The following is a 13,131-nucleotide window of genomic DNA, read 5'->3' on the forward strand; positions in this document are numbered from 1 at the left end:
GGGGAACACATCTAATTTGGTGCCAGTGCAGAGGTCATGTGTGGAACTGCCAAAGGGGAACCTGGGTGAAGGCTGCAAGAGCTCTGATATGCTGTGCTAAGCAATTTAATGCTGTCTTCAGGCTGTGATAGCATAAAGGTGAGAACATCTATACCCAGCACAGGCCAGGCTAAACACTGAATACAGGTTGCCATGGAGAGCACAGCACACAAAGCCTGGGAAATATAAACAGCATATCATGGTCAAGGAAGCTCAATATTATTTCATTGTAATTCAGGATAAAAGGCCAGTCACGCTAAAGAGACAGGGCCTTAAAATGGGTTAGTGTACTGGCAGGCTTTATTATCAACTTGACACAAGGTAGAGTCATCACGGAGAAAGGAGCCTCAGTTGAGGAAATTTCTCCATGAGCTCCAGCAGTAATGCATTTTCTCAATTAGTGATCAATGGAAGAGGGTCCAGCCATCTCTGGGCTGCAAGTCCTGGGTTCTATAAGAAAGCAGGCTGAGGGATCCATCCCATAATGAGCTTCCAAATGCTGACACCATTGCATACACTAGCAAGATTTTGCTGAAAGGACCCAGATATAGCTCTCTCTTGTGAGACTATGCCGGGGCCTAGCAAACACAGAAGTGGATGATCACTGTCAGCTATTGGATGGGTCACACGGCCCCCAATGGAGGAGCTAGAGAAATTACCCAAGGAGCTAAAGGGATCTGCAACCCTATAGATGGAACAACATTATGAACTAACCAGTACCCCGGAGCTCTTGACTCTAGCTGCATATGTATCAAAAGATGGCCTAGTCAGCCATCACTGCAAAGAGAGGCCCATTGGACTTGCAAACTTTATATGCCCCAGTACAGGGGAATGCCAGGGCCAAAAAGGGGGAGTGGGTGGGTAGGGGATTGGGGGGGGTGGGTATGGGGGACCTTTGGGATAGCATTGAAAATGTAAACGAGGAAAATACCTAATTAAAAAAAAAAAAGAAAGCAGGCTGAGCAAACATTGTGAAGCACCCCCTCCATGGCCTTTGCATCAGCTCCCGCCTCCATGTTTGAGTGCCTGTCCTGACTTTCTCCAATGATGAGCTATGAGCTGGAAGTATAAACAGAGTAAACCCTTTCCTCCCCAACTTGCTTTTTGGTCATGGTGTTTCCCTGCAGTGATAGAAACTCTAACTAAGACAGTCAGCCAAATGTGATATAAATATTCCTGCAATAGCTGACTTCAAGCTGTCAATGTTTTAACTACCTGTTAAAAATTTCTGGCTATTTGGTGACTGGTTTTCATAATCAATTATGAGCCAATTTCAGCTCAATACTGTTTGGAAGAGTTCTGACCTAAAGAGCCTTCCACTCTGTGTGGAAGAGATGCCCTATGTCTGGCAGGAAGCTGTGGGGAGCCATGGGGTAATGTAAATAGAGGAATACCACAGCTGCACACATTTGGTAGAGATGTTTCTGGTAGAGGTGAGAATATAGGCAAGAGGAGAACACAACACAGGAAGTATGCACTGCTGGACACTACTGCATATCCTAAAGCTGGGAAAGATAGTGGTGCCTGAGCTATGGCAGAGCTGAGGACATATTGACATAAATGCATAAGAAACTACTCAGTGAATAGCAGCTATGAGTTCTCAACATTGCCAAAAACTGCCTGAGGACTCTGGGTTCTAAACAACGTGGGCAAATTTGGGAAGGAGTCAAAACCATGGCAGTGCAGGGTGGCCTGTCATATCTCTAGCCCGGGACACCATCACAGCTGAAGAATGAAGAAAGAACCCTGCGAAGGAGAGAAGCCATAAAGTTGGATCATAATATGTATAAAGTTGACCCAGCTCTTCTCCTGAGCCACCCATGGAGTATGCTGGAAGACTACAAGCACCTCCCATCTCAGTGCGAACTGTGCTGTCTCCCTCCCAGGCAGGAGAGTCTTCCATACTACTCTAAATAAATTAATCCAAAATCAGCAGTCTTTAGAACCCACGGCCTCTATAACATAGTGTTTACAGTGTTACATGATATAACTGTAGTAGATCAGAAGGTCACCTCAGAGAGCTAAGACAGAAAGGAAAGGTATGCATCTTGAAGTAAAAGACAGTGCTAAGCCACAGGGATCCAGATATTGCGTTTATCAGACATAAACTTTAAAGCAGCTGTCATAGTGAAGGATTCTATAGATACAGTTGAGGTTCTGAAGTGACTAGTTTTTAATTAATCCTGGATGAGCCTAATTTCATCAGATAAAAGCCTTGAGCGGCTCAGAACTTCTGTGAAGAGAGACATAAGGGTCTGCCAATAGCGTGAAAGCAGACTGTTCCACCATGATGCCTATGAGTAGGAGCATTGAGCTTGCTGCGCTAGCCAGCCAACCTGAAAGTGGCTGCCAGCACCAACCAGTGTGAGACCAGAGCCCTCGAAATAAGGCCACCACACTGGAACAGGCTCAGAAGTTGATTCTCCAAAAAAGAGTCCAGCTGACACCTTATCTACAGTCCTTTTACATGAAGACAGGGCCAACCCTCCTACCTCCTGACCTGCACACACAGAAGTAAATGGATGCCTACTGACATTGCTGAAGGACAATGCACTTTAGCATCTCAGAGTCACTTTTGTTTGACACCAATTTCAATATGCATAAGGCCCTAACCAAAAATATAATAGGTTCACACTCTGTCATCTCTATACCACTGTTCCTGGCCATGCCATTTAGTGTCATTTTCCATTTGATAAAACTGGTGCTTTCACAACTAGCAAACTCTGGCCTCCTTTTATCTAAGGATGGTTCCTTAATCTTTTGCATCCCTCCCAGATTTCAGCACAAGCTGGAGGTAGAAGCTAGGAGGAGCTTCAGCACTGACTGTGTGGAAACCTTAGCTAGATCCTTTGGTTTATGCCCTTTGGCTGCTTTCCATGCACAGTGGCTACAGGGTTGATGATGAACTTCCTGACACTTCCGAGCAAACGAGCAAACAGCCCTTTTCATTCTCCTCAGCATCAGCCTCTGATGGAAGCTCAGGTTTCTAGTCATTTTCTCTTTGACGCTTCTTAGGTATCCACTAATACTTTCTTGTGTCTTTATAGATTTTTCTTTTCTGCTCCAGTTCCCCTTCTACATCTTGGGCTTTTGTTACAAGAGCACCAGTTCATAAGTAACAAAATTTCTCTTACTTGTCTGTGGTATCTATCAAGTTATCACAAAAAAACTTGAGTACCTAGAACAGTAATAATAATAATAATAATAATAATAATAATAATAATAATAATAATAAACAATGATAACAACAAGAGGAGGAGGAGGAGAAGTCTGGAGAGATGGCTCAGAGGTCAAGAGCACAGTCTGCTCTGCCAGAGGTCCTGAGTTCCATACCCAGCAACCACATGGTGGCTCACAACCATCTATAATGGGATCTGATGTCCTCTTTTGGCCTGCAGGTGTACATGCTGGTAGAATGCTATATATACAACAAATAAATAAATCTTTAAGAAGGAGAAGGAGAAGAAGGAGGAGAAGAAGAAGAGGAGGAGGAGGAGAAGGAGGAGGAGAAGAAGAGGAGGAGGAGGAGAAAAGAAGAAGAGAGGAGGAGGAGGAGGAGAAAAGAAGAAGAGAGAAGGAGAAGAAGAAGAAGAAAAGAAGAGGAAGAAGAAGAAGGAGGAGGAGGAGGAGGAGAAGGAGAAGGAGAAGGAGAAGGAGAAGAAGAAGAAGAAGAAGAAGAAGAAGAAGAAGAAGAAGAAGAAGAAGAAGAAGAAGAAGAAGAAAGAGGGAAGAGGAGGAGGAGAAGTAGTCAAAGGGTTTTGTTGAGTGAGGAATTTCAGAACTAGGTTAATACCAGGGTCTGAAAAGAGTGTAATTAAGGCATCAGCCAGAGCTGCAGTCTAGCCATCGGAAGACTTGACTGAGCTGCAAGGTCGGCTTCCAAAATGTCATACTCATGTGGCTCATGGTAGGAGGTTTCAGGTGCTCACTTAAGGCATCCTTCCATAGAGTCACTTGTGTGTTCTCTTGATGTAGCAGCTGGTTTCCCCTAGGTCAGTGAATCCAGAACAATATGAGACAGAAGCCAGTGTTTATGCTTAGAAGTTATTATCATTTCTGTTACATCCCAGGGGGTAAAACACAAATCAGTCCTGTCTAATGTGGAAACAATTAAGCAAAGAAACAGATAATAAGAAGCAGGCATCATTGGGCTTTCTTAGAAATGAGCTTGCAGAGGCTTACTGGCTAGCCAGTCTAAACAATCAGAAAGCTCCAGGTACAACGAGAGACCTTATCTCAAGAAGGAGCAATGCAAGAAGTCACAGAACACTGACCTCCTACTTCCTAACGTACATGTATACACACACAGACACACACACACACACACACAAGCACCAATAACTCTCTCGCCTGGTAGAGTTATCATCATTGTAGTAATTACTTAATCTCAATCAGAGGGCTTCTACTTTGCCTTAGATCACAATCTTTATATCTATAATAAGTCTTTAAAGCACTACAGCTGTGCCCAAATCTACCCTCGATGCTACTATGTCTATTTTCCTGCCAATAACCCCAAGATATGACTTGCCATGTTCCCCCTGAGCCATTCTTACTCTGACTGGCCAGCCCTCATTCCAGTTCTCACAATTCCTTACCCCATGGTGTCGACTCTCCCCCATTCCGCTTTTTCCTTGCGTTCCTCTCCTCAGACCCCATGCGCTGAGCAATGAAGGCCCGCCTACCTCAATTCTGCCCAGCTTTAGGCTGTAGCTGTAGGCATCTTTATTCAACCAATAGTTTTAAATTAAGGTGCAGGATTACATTGCATCACTTGATGTATGTGAGGATTCTCTCATCCCTGAGGCAACCAGATCTTGGGGACCAGTATTTAACATTACAACACTAGCAAAAGACCAAACCTCAACATAATCACTATTCTTAGCTGTCATAGGGAGATTGATTGGTGCAAAAACCAGAGACTGCTATATTGGACATTTAGGACATCACTGATAGCTTCATAGCTAAAAGATCCTGTTTGGAAAGATAAAGATAGAAATTATGCTATGCTAGGCTAGGAAATGAACTGAAAGAACAAAAGTGAGGAAGATAAGTCTGGAGTTTTTATTCGGTTAGCTTCATGTTTTTATTCTTTAAAAAAAAATGGATATTAGATACAATACAAAAATCACAAGGCCAGGGAGGATTTTAAATAAATTTAAGCATGCTCATATGAAAATAAATTGCAGAGAGATTGATGATAGCGAATAGAGGAAGAACTATTGATGACATAAAGACTTAGAAAAGAATAAATTTCAGATGTTAGCCACAGGTTGACCTTAGATGGGAAGAGCTCCACAGCGGATTCCTATTGTTGCTTACTAAAGCATTCCACACATCACGCTGAAACCATTCATCAGGTCATGAGTCTGCCTAGGAGAGATCTAGGGCCACTCCAGCAGAGACCGTGCTGCCCCAACAAGGGTGCACTCAGGAGAGCAGAGACAGCTTGGAAGGTAGCAGAGGCAAGGAATTCAAGATGGCCTTGCCGGCCTAGGCTGGATGTTGGCCGGATATCTTGATTCTCTGGCATGTGACCTGTCAAGCAAGCTGGCTCAGAATTCTTCACATGGCAAAATTGTTCTGAGAGAACTAGAGACTGTGTGGTCTCTTGAAACTCAGGCAAGAACTCTTAGAATCCTTCTGACACATTGGGGAGAGCATGTTACAAAATTAAGCTGGAAAAGAGCCTACACACAAGATTTATGGCCAGGAACAACTTAAAGGGGCCTCCTCTGAAGTCAGAGGCAGGTAAATTGGAGTGAAAGGTGGACAGGAAAGGAGGCCATAATGGTGCTAGTTATGCTTTGTGATAGGCCTTCAGTAGATGCTCACTGAATAGAGAACGCTGCGGGTTCCCATAACCCCTCTAATAGTACTCAAGATCAAAAGCTTAAAGTCATAGTTTACAATCCTATACTATAAACCCTACTTTTATATCATCCTGGATGGCTTTCTATATACTATACATATTTTTTAATCTGGTATGTACACACACACACACACACACACACACACACACACACACACACACACGCACGCACATCATCAGTGCAGTCAGACTCAGACCAGGCACATGCTTCAAGTGGAGCCAGTCTCCAGGCCTAAGTGCAGGTACAGCTTCTCACACTCTTATTTAATCTATATTTAATCTGTAAAGATTCTTATTATTTTTCATAAACTGAAGCTGGATAGAATACTTACTAAATATTGTATACTTATACTAAATACACATTAAATGTAGCACGTGCTGTCTTTCTTTCTAATCATGGAAATCATGTCCCAGAAGTCTACAGTGTCACCCTCATTGTCATTCAGAGACAGCTGTCTGCAACCAGCAAGTCCACTTGGGAAGGAAAGATTTTTATGCCTTGCTCCACAGTAACAGTAACAAGATTCTTTTTATTGTTAAAATCAACAGGTAAACACTTCTTGGGACCATTTGGCAAGAATTTTAATCCAAAATATTCTGTCAACATTGATTCTATTTAAGAACCAGGAACTACTGTCCAATTGCTGTCAAATGCTTCCTTATTTCATTTTTCATGCAACCAGAGGAGCTGAAGGAGCTAAAGCCTCGGTCTCTTGGCTTTTCCTTTTCTCAAGTATCTTTCTTCCATCAGGAAAGTCACATTACTCTGTGGGACTTTCCAGTGCCTTCCAAAGTTACCCATAGGACTGAGACCAGAGTGTGTTCTAACACTAAATATCTAGCCAAGATGGAGTTCCCTCACCTCCTTAAACTGCACACAGGCGTTTGAGTCTGAGCTTCTTTCCCTGTGTGAGTCTCTTCCTAAGAATCTCGTGCATTTTCGCCTTTCCTGTCTTTACAGGAGAGGGCCATGGGAGGGTTGTGGTAGGGCACTTCCTCCTCTCCCAGGGCCCATTTCTGGAGTTTTCTACAAAACTGGGGATTATTTAAGCTGTGAGGTTCAGAGAGGAATGGCTGCTGAGACTGCCCATCCCTTGGCAGTAAATTCTAGATATTGAAATGTAGCTTTGAAGACTACATACTTGAGATTCCCTAAGATTTTTACAAGGCATTGAGTACCTTTCCACAAGCCAGTATTCTGCAAATGTGAGTGTCCTCAGCTCACTGGTGTCTAAACATAAAGGTTCTTTACAGGGCTCATTGTAAATGTGAATTTTATTGCAGTGTGTTTGGAGAAAGGCTGTGCAGCTGGGCTATTGAAGCATAGTACTTTTCCATTTTTAATGTATGGTAAATGCTGATTAGGAATGTCATAAAGACCTCAGCATACATACCATGATTGCCTTTAATCATCACCCATTTCCATGAACCTGTGTGACAAACACATTAACCAAGAAAGTGGCATACTATTACACTGTGGTACTTCTGATCATCTCTGTGCTTTTAATTATTCCCAGGATATTGAAGAACTTATTATTTAAAGGTTAGAATAATGCCCAAGATATGGACAAACCCAGTGAGTGTCAGACACTAGGAATGTTGGATGACTTCAGAGTTATGAAATTATTTCATTTCTCATGATAATTCTCGGCTTGCCAAGTTAGTGAATTTTGAAGACCGCTGAGAGCAGATTTTCAGATAAATGTGAACTAACCCATTCTTGTGGAGTCAGGGGCTTCCCTACAGCATCAGTTCATGTTTGGCTTGCCTGGCTCACATTTGGGGATAGAATGAGTTAGGACAAGGTCTTAGCACATTCCCTCTCTGGGAAAGAAAAACCAACTGCACAACTTGGCGAGGCTCTGAGAATCTGCAGTTGCCATGGATACTTTAACCTTTATAAAAATGTTTTCTCCGTATGGCAACACAACTTACTTCAATGAAAATAAATAAGAATTTTTTTTATTTCTTTTCTGTCCATCTGTTGCCTTCTTTTTTCCTCTAATTAAAAGTTAGAGATAACAAGTTAAGTTGCCCAAATCATTATAATGACTAAAAATAAATTAAAATCTCATAAAACCTCTCAATCTTTTTTTAGGACATGTGTTGGCATGTCTCCTAAATTAAATTTTGCTGATGTCTCCTACATTTGAGAGTAACATAAAGAAAAGAGTGTTTTAGTTCTAAGTTTGGATAGGTTTTTTCATCATTTATACTTGTGTATAGTTACAGTAGATATATAAACAAACAGAAGCTGACAGTTCTGATTCACAAGCGCAAGAGTGTTTACCCAGTGCATCTGAATGACTATCAGAGAAGCTTGAGTTTATCTTCTTGGCTTCTGTTTCTGAGCGCTCCTGAATTATCCTTTATCATGTGCATCCTACGTACTCGGAAGCCTTCCTCTAAAGAACTGTATCCAGCCAAGCTCTGAGAACCATCGACTGCCAAGAGTATCTGTCCAAAGAGAATCTGTGTATGTCACACAACACCAGAGTGTGTGAATAGAACTCCATTAAGAGCAAAAAGAACCGTCCTCATCTGCATACACATATACACATGTCATATATAACTTAACTAATAGAGAAAGCCCACACCCTGCTTTCATAAAAACCCTGTATATCCTCGCATATATATAAGCTGTGTGTATTTCTATCTGATTTCATGATCAAAGTACTTGAAATGCCAATAATGATAATTATAATAAATGAACAAACTTGCTTATTGAACCTTTTTGTTAAAAAAAAAAATCTCTGAGTCTGTCTCCCCTGATCTCCAGCATTTAGAATTGACTGATCATCTTTGAAGCAGAGACTACCTGTGAGATAGCCCCTTGTTAAAAGGAAAGCAAAGAACATCTGTGAGATAGCCCCTTGTTAAACAGGAAGTGCCGTTGCTGTCCCCGTTGCTTCCTGTAACATTCCAAAGACTCATCCTGCAAAATAAAAGTCCTGGAACAGATTTCACACACCAATATGTTAAAATAGTGATTATTCCAGAGTGCTTGGTAGAAAAATGTGATATTGGATATTGTAACTTACCTGTGGGAATTCAAATGGCCATTATAAACCTAAGATGAAATGGCACAGTATACTGAACTATTTTGAGGATTTTTGGTAAAATATGTGGGCAACATTGTGTCCTTCCTCCAAGCACGCTCATTGTTTCCACTATTCTGTCTTCCATGCTTCAGTCACTTGTGTTTGTTGATGGATGGTTTTCAGGGGAAGTGGCATTGACTGACCTAGGCTTGGCTGCTCTGACTCTTCCTTTCTTTACCAGGTCTTCTTGCTAACCCTTAAGCATCCACATCCCCAGGTGTCTATGCGCATACCTCTTGACTGCCCAAAAGCAGGATTTGCCTTTTTTTTTTTTAGAAATGGAGTTACAGTTTATTACATGGTACCATCACACTCTACAGTTTTTTAATTTTATTTTATTTTATTTGTAATTCATTTTGTACACTCCATATTCCATTCCCTGCCCCTCCCCATCCATCCTCCAACTGTTCCACACCCCACACCTCCTCCCCACCCCATTTATACGTGGATGACCCCTCCCCACCCCACCTGACCTCCCTGGGGCCTCCAGTCTCTTGAGGGTTAGGTGCTTCATCTCTGAATGAACACAGACCTGGAAGTCCTCTACTGTATGTGTGTTAGGGGCCTGAGATCAGCTGGTGTATGCTGTCTGTTTGGTGGTCAGTGTTTGAGAGAACTCGGGGGTCCAGATTAACCAAGACTGCTGGTCCTCCTACAGAATCGCCCTTCTCCTCAGCTTCTTTCAGCCTTTCCCAACTCAACAACAGGGGTCAGCTACTTCTGTCCATTGGTTGGGTGCAAATAACTGCATCTGACTCTTTCAGCTGCTTGTTGGGGCTGAAAGAGAAGTACATCTCAGTAAATCATTGGACACATTTATATAATATCTCTTGCCTATATTTTTATATGACATTAAGATTCTTATATGAATTCTTCTGTAGAGCTGGCAAATCAATAAGTATCTGAACCTGAGAATTTCATACAAGGAATACCCTCTAGCTAAAATTTCCATCCCAACCAACACCTTGTGAGATGTCAGATTTCTCCCTTTTATAGGTTGGTTTATACTAATTGCACAACATTTGTAACCTTTGTTGAATTCAGACAATCCTAAGGGAAAACTTACAAGTACTGCACACTGAAAAATGAAGTACTCAGCAGCCCATGAAGTATTGCAGTTGTCACCCTTAGCAGCCCATGCACCATGGCGGTGGTCACTCTTAGTTGCTTTAGAAAGACCTTCATAAGTTAGCCCTCTTCCTCTTTTCTTGTTCCTACACAAAAGAGTCCAAGTTCTGCACTAAAAAAACAATTCAATTTTATTCCTACCTAATCGTTCTTTTTTATGAGAAATTGTATTCTGCAAATGTGAAAGGCTCTATAGGGTCCAAAAAATGTCAGTGTTTAGTCTTGGTGCTATCAAGCCATTATACAGAATTATTTCTGCTTGACTTTTATCATAATGTTAGCTAGTGAACATCTTTCAATTGAGTTTCTGTGAAAACTCACAATGCATGACATATTTCCTCTCATTGTTCTGCTAATTTCCCACATTACACCTACACATAAGCCCACTGCAGATGAGTAATGAACTTTTATTTTCCAGGTAGTATTTTTGTATAAGTCAAATTTTCTTAAAAATCTTAGTTTTCATTTGTGCTTACCTGTCTTATCACTCTTTGTTTACTTGACCCTTTTTCATATTTTTATTAAATTTTCATACAATATATTTTGATCATAGTTTTTTCCTCCATAGCTCTTACCCTATTTGATGTTTTACTATCAGTATCTCAGTGTCTGATTAGACACTGAGGACATTGATTTGTAGTTTAATATCATTATCCATGAAAGAACATTCAAAAGAGAAAATAATTTAATATTGTGACTTAGTTTAATTCTTATTTTATGTATAAATGTTCCTACTAAAATTTGTGAGAATTTGATTTTGGTTAGTCTCATTAACCTCAATTTGTTTATTCAATAAATGTATTAAATGCCCACTGTAGAGTAAAATGTTACATTAATGAGTTTAAAAGTTTAATAAATGATATATGTTTTAATATATGTAAAAGTTATAGGCTTAAGACATATCAATATATATCCACTTGCTTATTGACCTTGAATTACATCTTAATGTTTTACCCTCCTTAAAAATTTCTATAATGAGTGCAATGACTTGGGAAAAATCTTTGTAGTTGTTTGAATTTTTAGTTTCTCGTTAGAGCATTGTGCACAACTGTAGGGTAAGTTATAAACACAGGAGCAACCCTCACTCACTTACTTTTAACGTTGTGTGTCACTGAGTAACAAATGTGTCCATTCACAGAGAAGTCTCTGGCACTTTTAGTGTGTGGGTTTAATGTAACAGACAGCGTCCACTCACTCACTCAGCCTTTCTCCTTTCCTAGTGGACTCTCCTCTCCTGGATTACATCTTAGTTTTCTTTCTTCCTGAATATATCAATTCAGGAATTCAACATATCAATTTAGACATGTCTGTGGGTGGTCCTCAGGGCTGCACTCTAACTCCCTGACCACTAATTCTGTTTTATTTTGTACAGAAAAAAAAAAATGACTTGAAAGCTGTATATACTCCCATCTGAAGTCTTCAGTAGTAAAATTACACATTTGGCTTGGCTGGCAGCACAGCCCCAGGGGCTGCTGAATAAAGAACACATAGTCCCTCAGGATGCTCCAACAACTGTGGCCACTGTCCCTTGCTTTACAGCTGCCTTAAGTGGTCATTTAAAAGTACCAAGAGTGACTTCTGGTTACATTTTCTACTCAGTAGAAAAATATTAAGCACTACCTAAATAGCCCAGAAAACAATGAAAAGTCTACACAGAGACAACCTGTCTCGAAAGAAACAAAATTAAAAAGAATGAAAAGTCTGGATTGATGGGAAGGTGGTAGATAGAGGAAGTAAGTCAGTAACGTTAACTCTTCAAAGAAAGGAAATAAAAGGACCCCCCCCCTCCCTGCCACCGCCACCGCCCCCAGAGGTGCCTTGGGCTCCAGGCAGAAGGGATGAGGCCCCTGCCCTCCTCACCCAGCTTTGCCTCTCATTCTGCAGCCTTGGTGCCTCCTACACCACTACCTCTCTTGTTACCACTGCATGCAGTGTGTTAGGGGTCTGTGGCCAGCTCTAACTCCTAAATAGATCCCAAACTCCGAGCTTCGTAACTGCGTGCTAGCTCTCACCTAGTCTGCCTGTCTAACTTCCGCCTTCCTTTTCTCCAGCCAGCTGACACTATTTACTGTGTATGGCTGTTGATTTTCAAATCTCAAGTCCCTTTGGCGTGGAATGAACTGTGATCTTTGCCAGTAGAAGTTTTATCCAAACTGAGCCGCAGCTGTTCCTGAAGCTCTCCCAATCATGGGAGCCTGGAGCAGGCCCTCCCTTGTCTGGACCCCCCAGAGCACCCTGCTCTTGCCCACTGCCTCCGTGGTTCATCTGCTCTTGAGAAGCTCCCTAGAAGCTAGTCCACTCCTGTGGCTCAAAGAGCACACTTCATCTCTTCCACGGGCCACATTGCCGCCTTCCTTATGAGGCCCACGTAATACAGACAAGCTGGATGGATGGCAGAAAGTATCTCATTGAAATTAGGGAGTCTAACATAAATTCCATGATTTTTGTGCCAGATTTTGTATCAACTCTTTATATTCATGTCTAGAAATTAAAATCCAGATAAGAATATTATTTCTCAAGAGGAAACTTTAACCACTGTGTATAAGAAGATGCTTCTCGCCATAGTCTGTGGGACTGTGGTCATTGCCATCTATGGCCAACTAGTGGCGAAAGTTCCCATGCATAGTGACTACACGGGTGGGACTGATGTGCTTCTGAGCCTTCTGAGATCCTTCCCATAGACAGTTTCCTAGGAAATTACATGCATGTAATTCCCAGTGATAGATATTTCTTAATGGTGGAACACTGCAAGTCCTTAGTTGATGCATATGGGGAGAAGGACTACCTTTTCTTCCCATTTGACTTTTCTGTGTGAACTGAATCTAAATGAATCTGAATTTTAATAATTCAAAGAAACTATTTTTGCCCACATTTTGAAAACAATTAACTGCCAAGGAAAACCTAACAGCATATTCCTTCATTGTACCAAATCAATAAAAGTTGTATGCAGGAAGCATTGGCTTTAATTAAGCTGATCTTATATGCAAATGTGCA

At 41.4% G+C, this 13,131-nt stretch overlaps 1 protein-coding gene across 1 annotated transcript in view; it reads left to right on the top strand.

Moving 5' to 3' along the window:
* Nucleotides 1–13,131, top strand: part of Vps13b (vacuolar protein sorting 13B) — a 560,112-nt gene that overhangs the window by 483,378 nt on the left and 63,603 nt on the right. The window lies entirely within an intron of this gene.

This window comes from Mus musculus, chromosome 15, assembly GCF_000001635.26.
Source record: "Mus musculus strain C57BL/6J chromosome 15, GRCm38.p6 C57BL/6J".
Classification (NCBI taxonomy): Eukaryota; Metazoa; Chordata; class Mammalia; order Rodentia; family Muridae; genus Mus; species Mus musculus.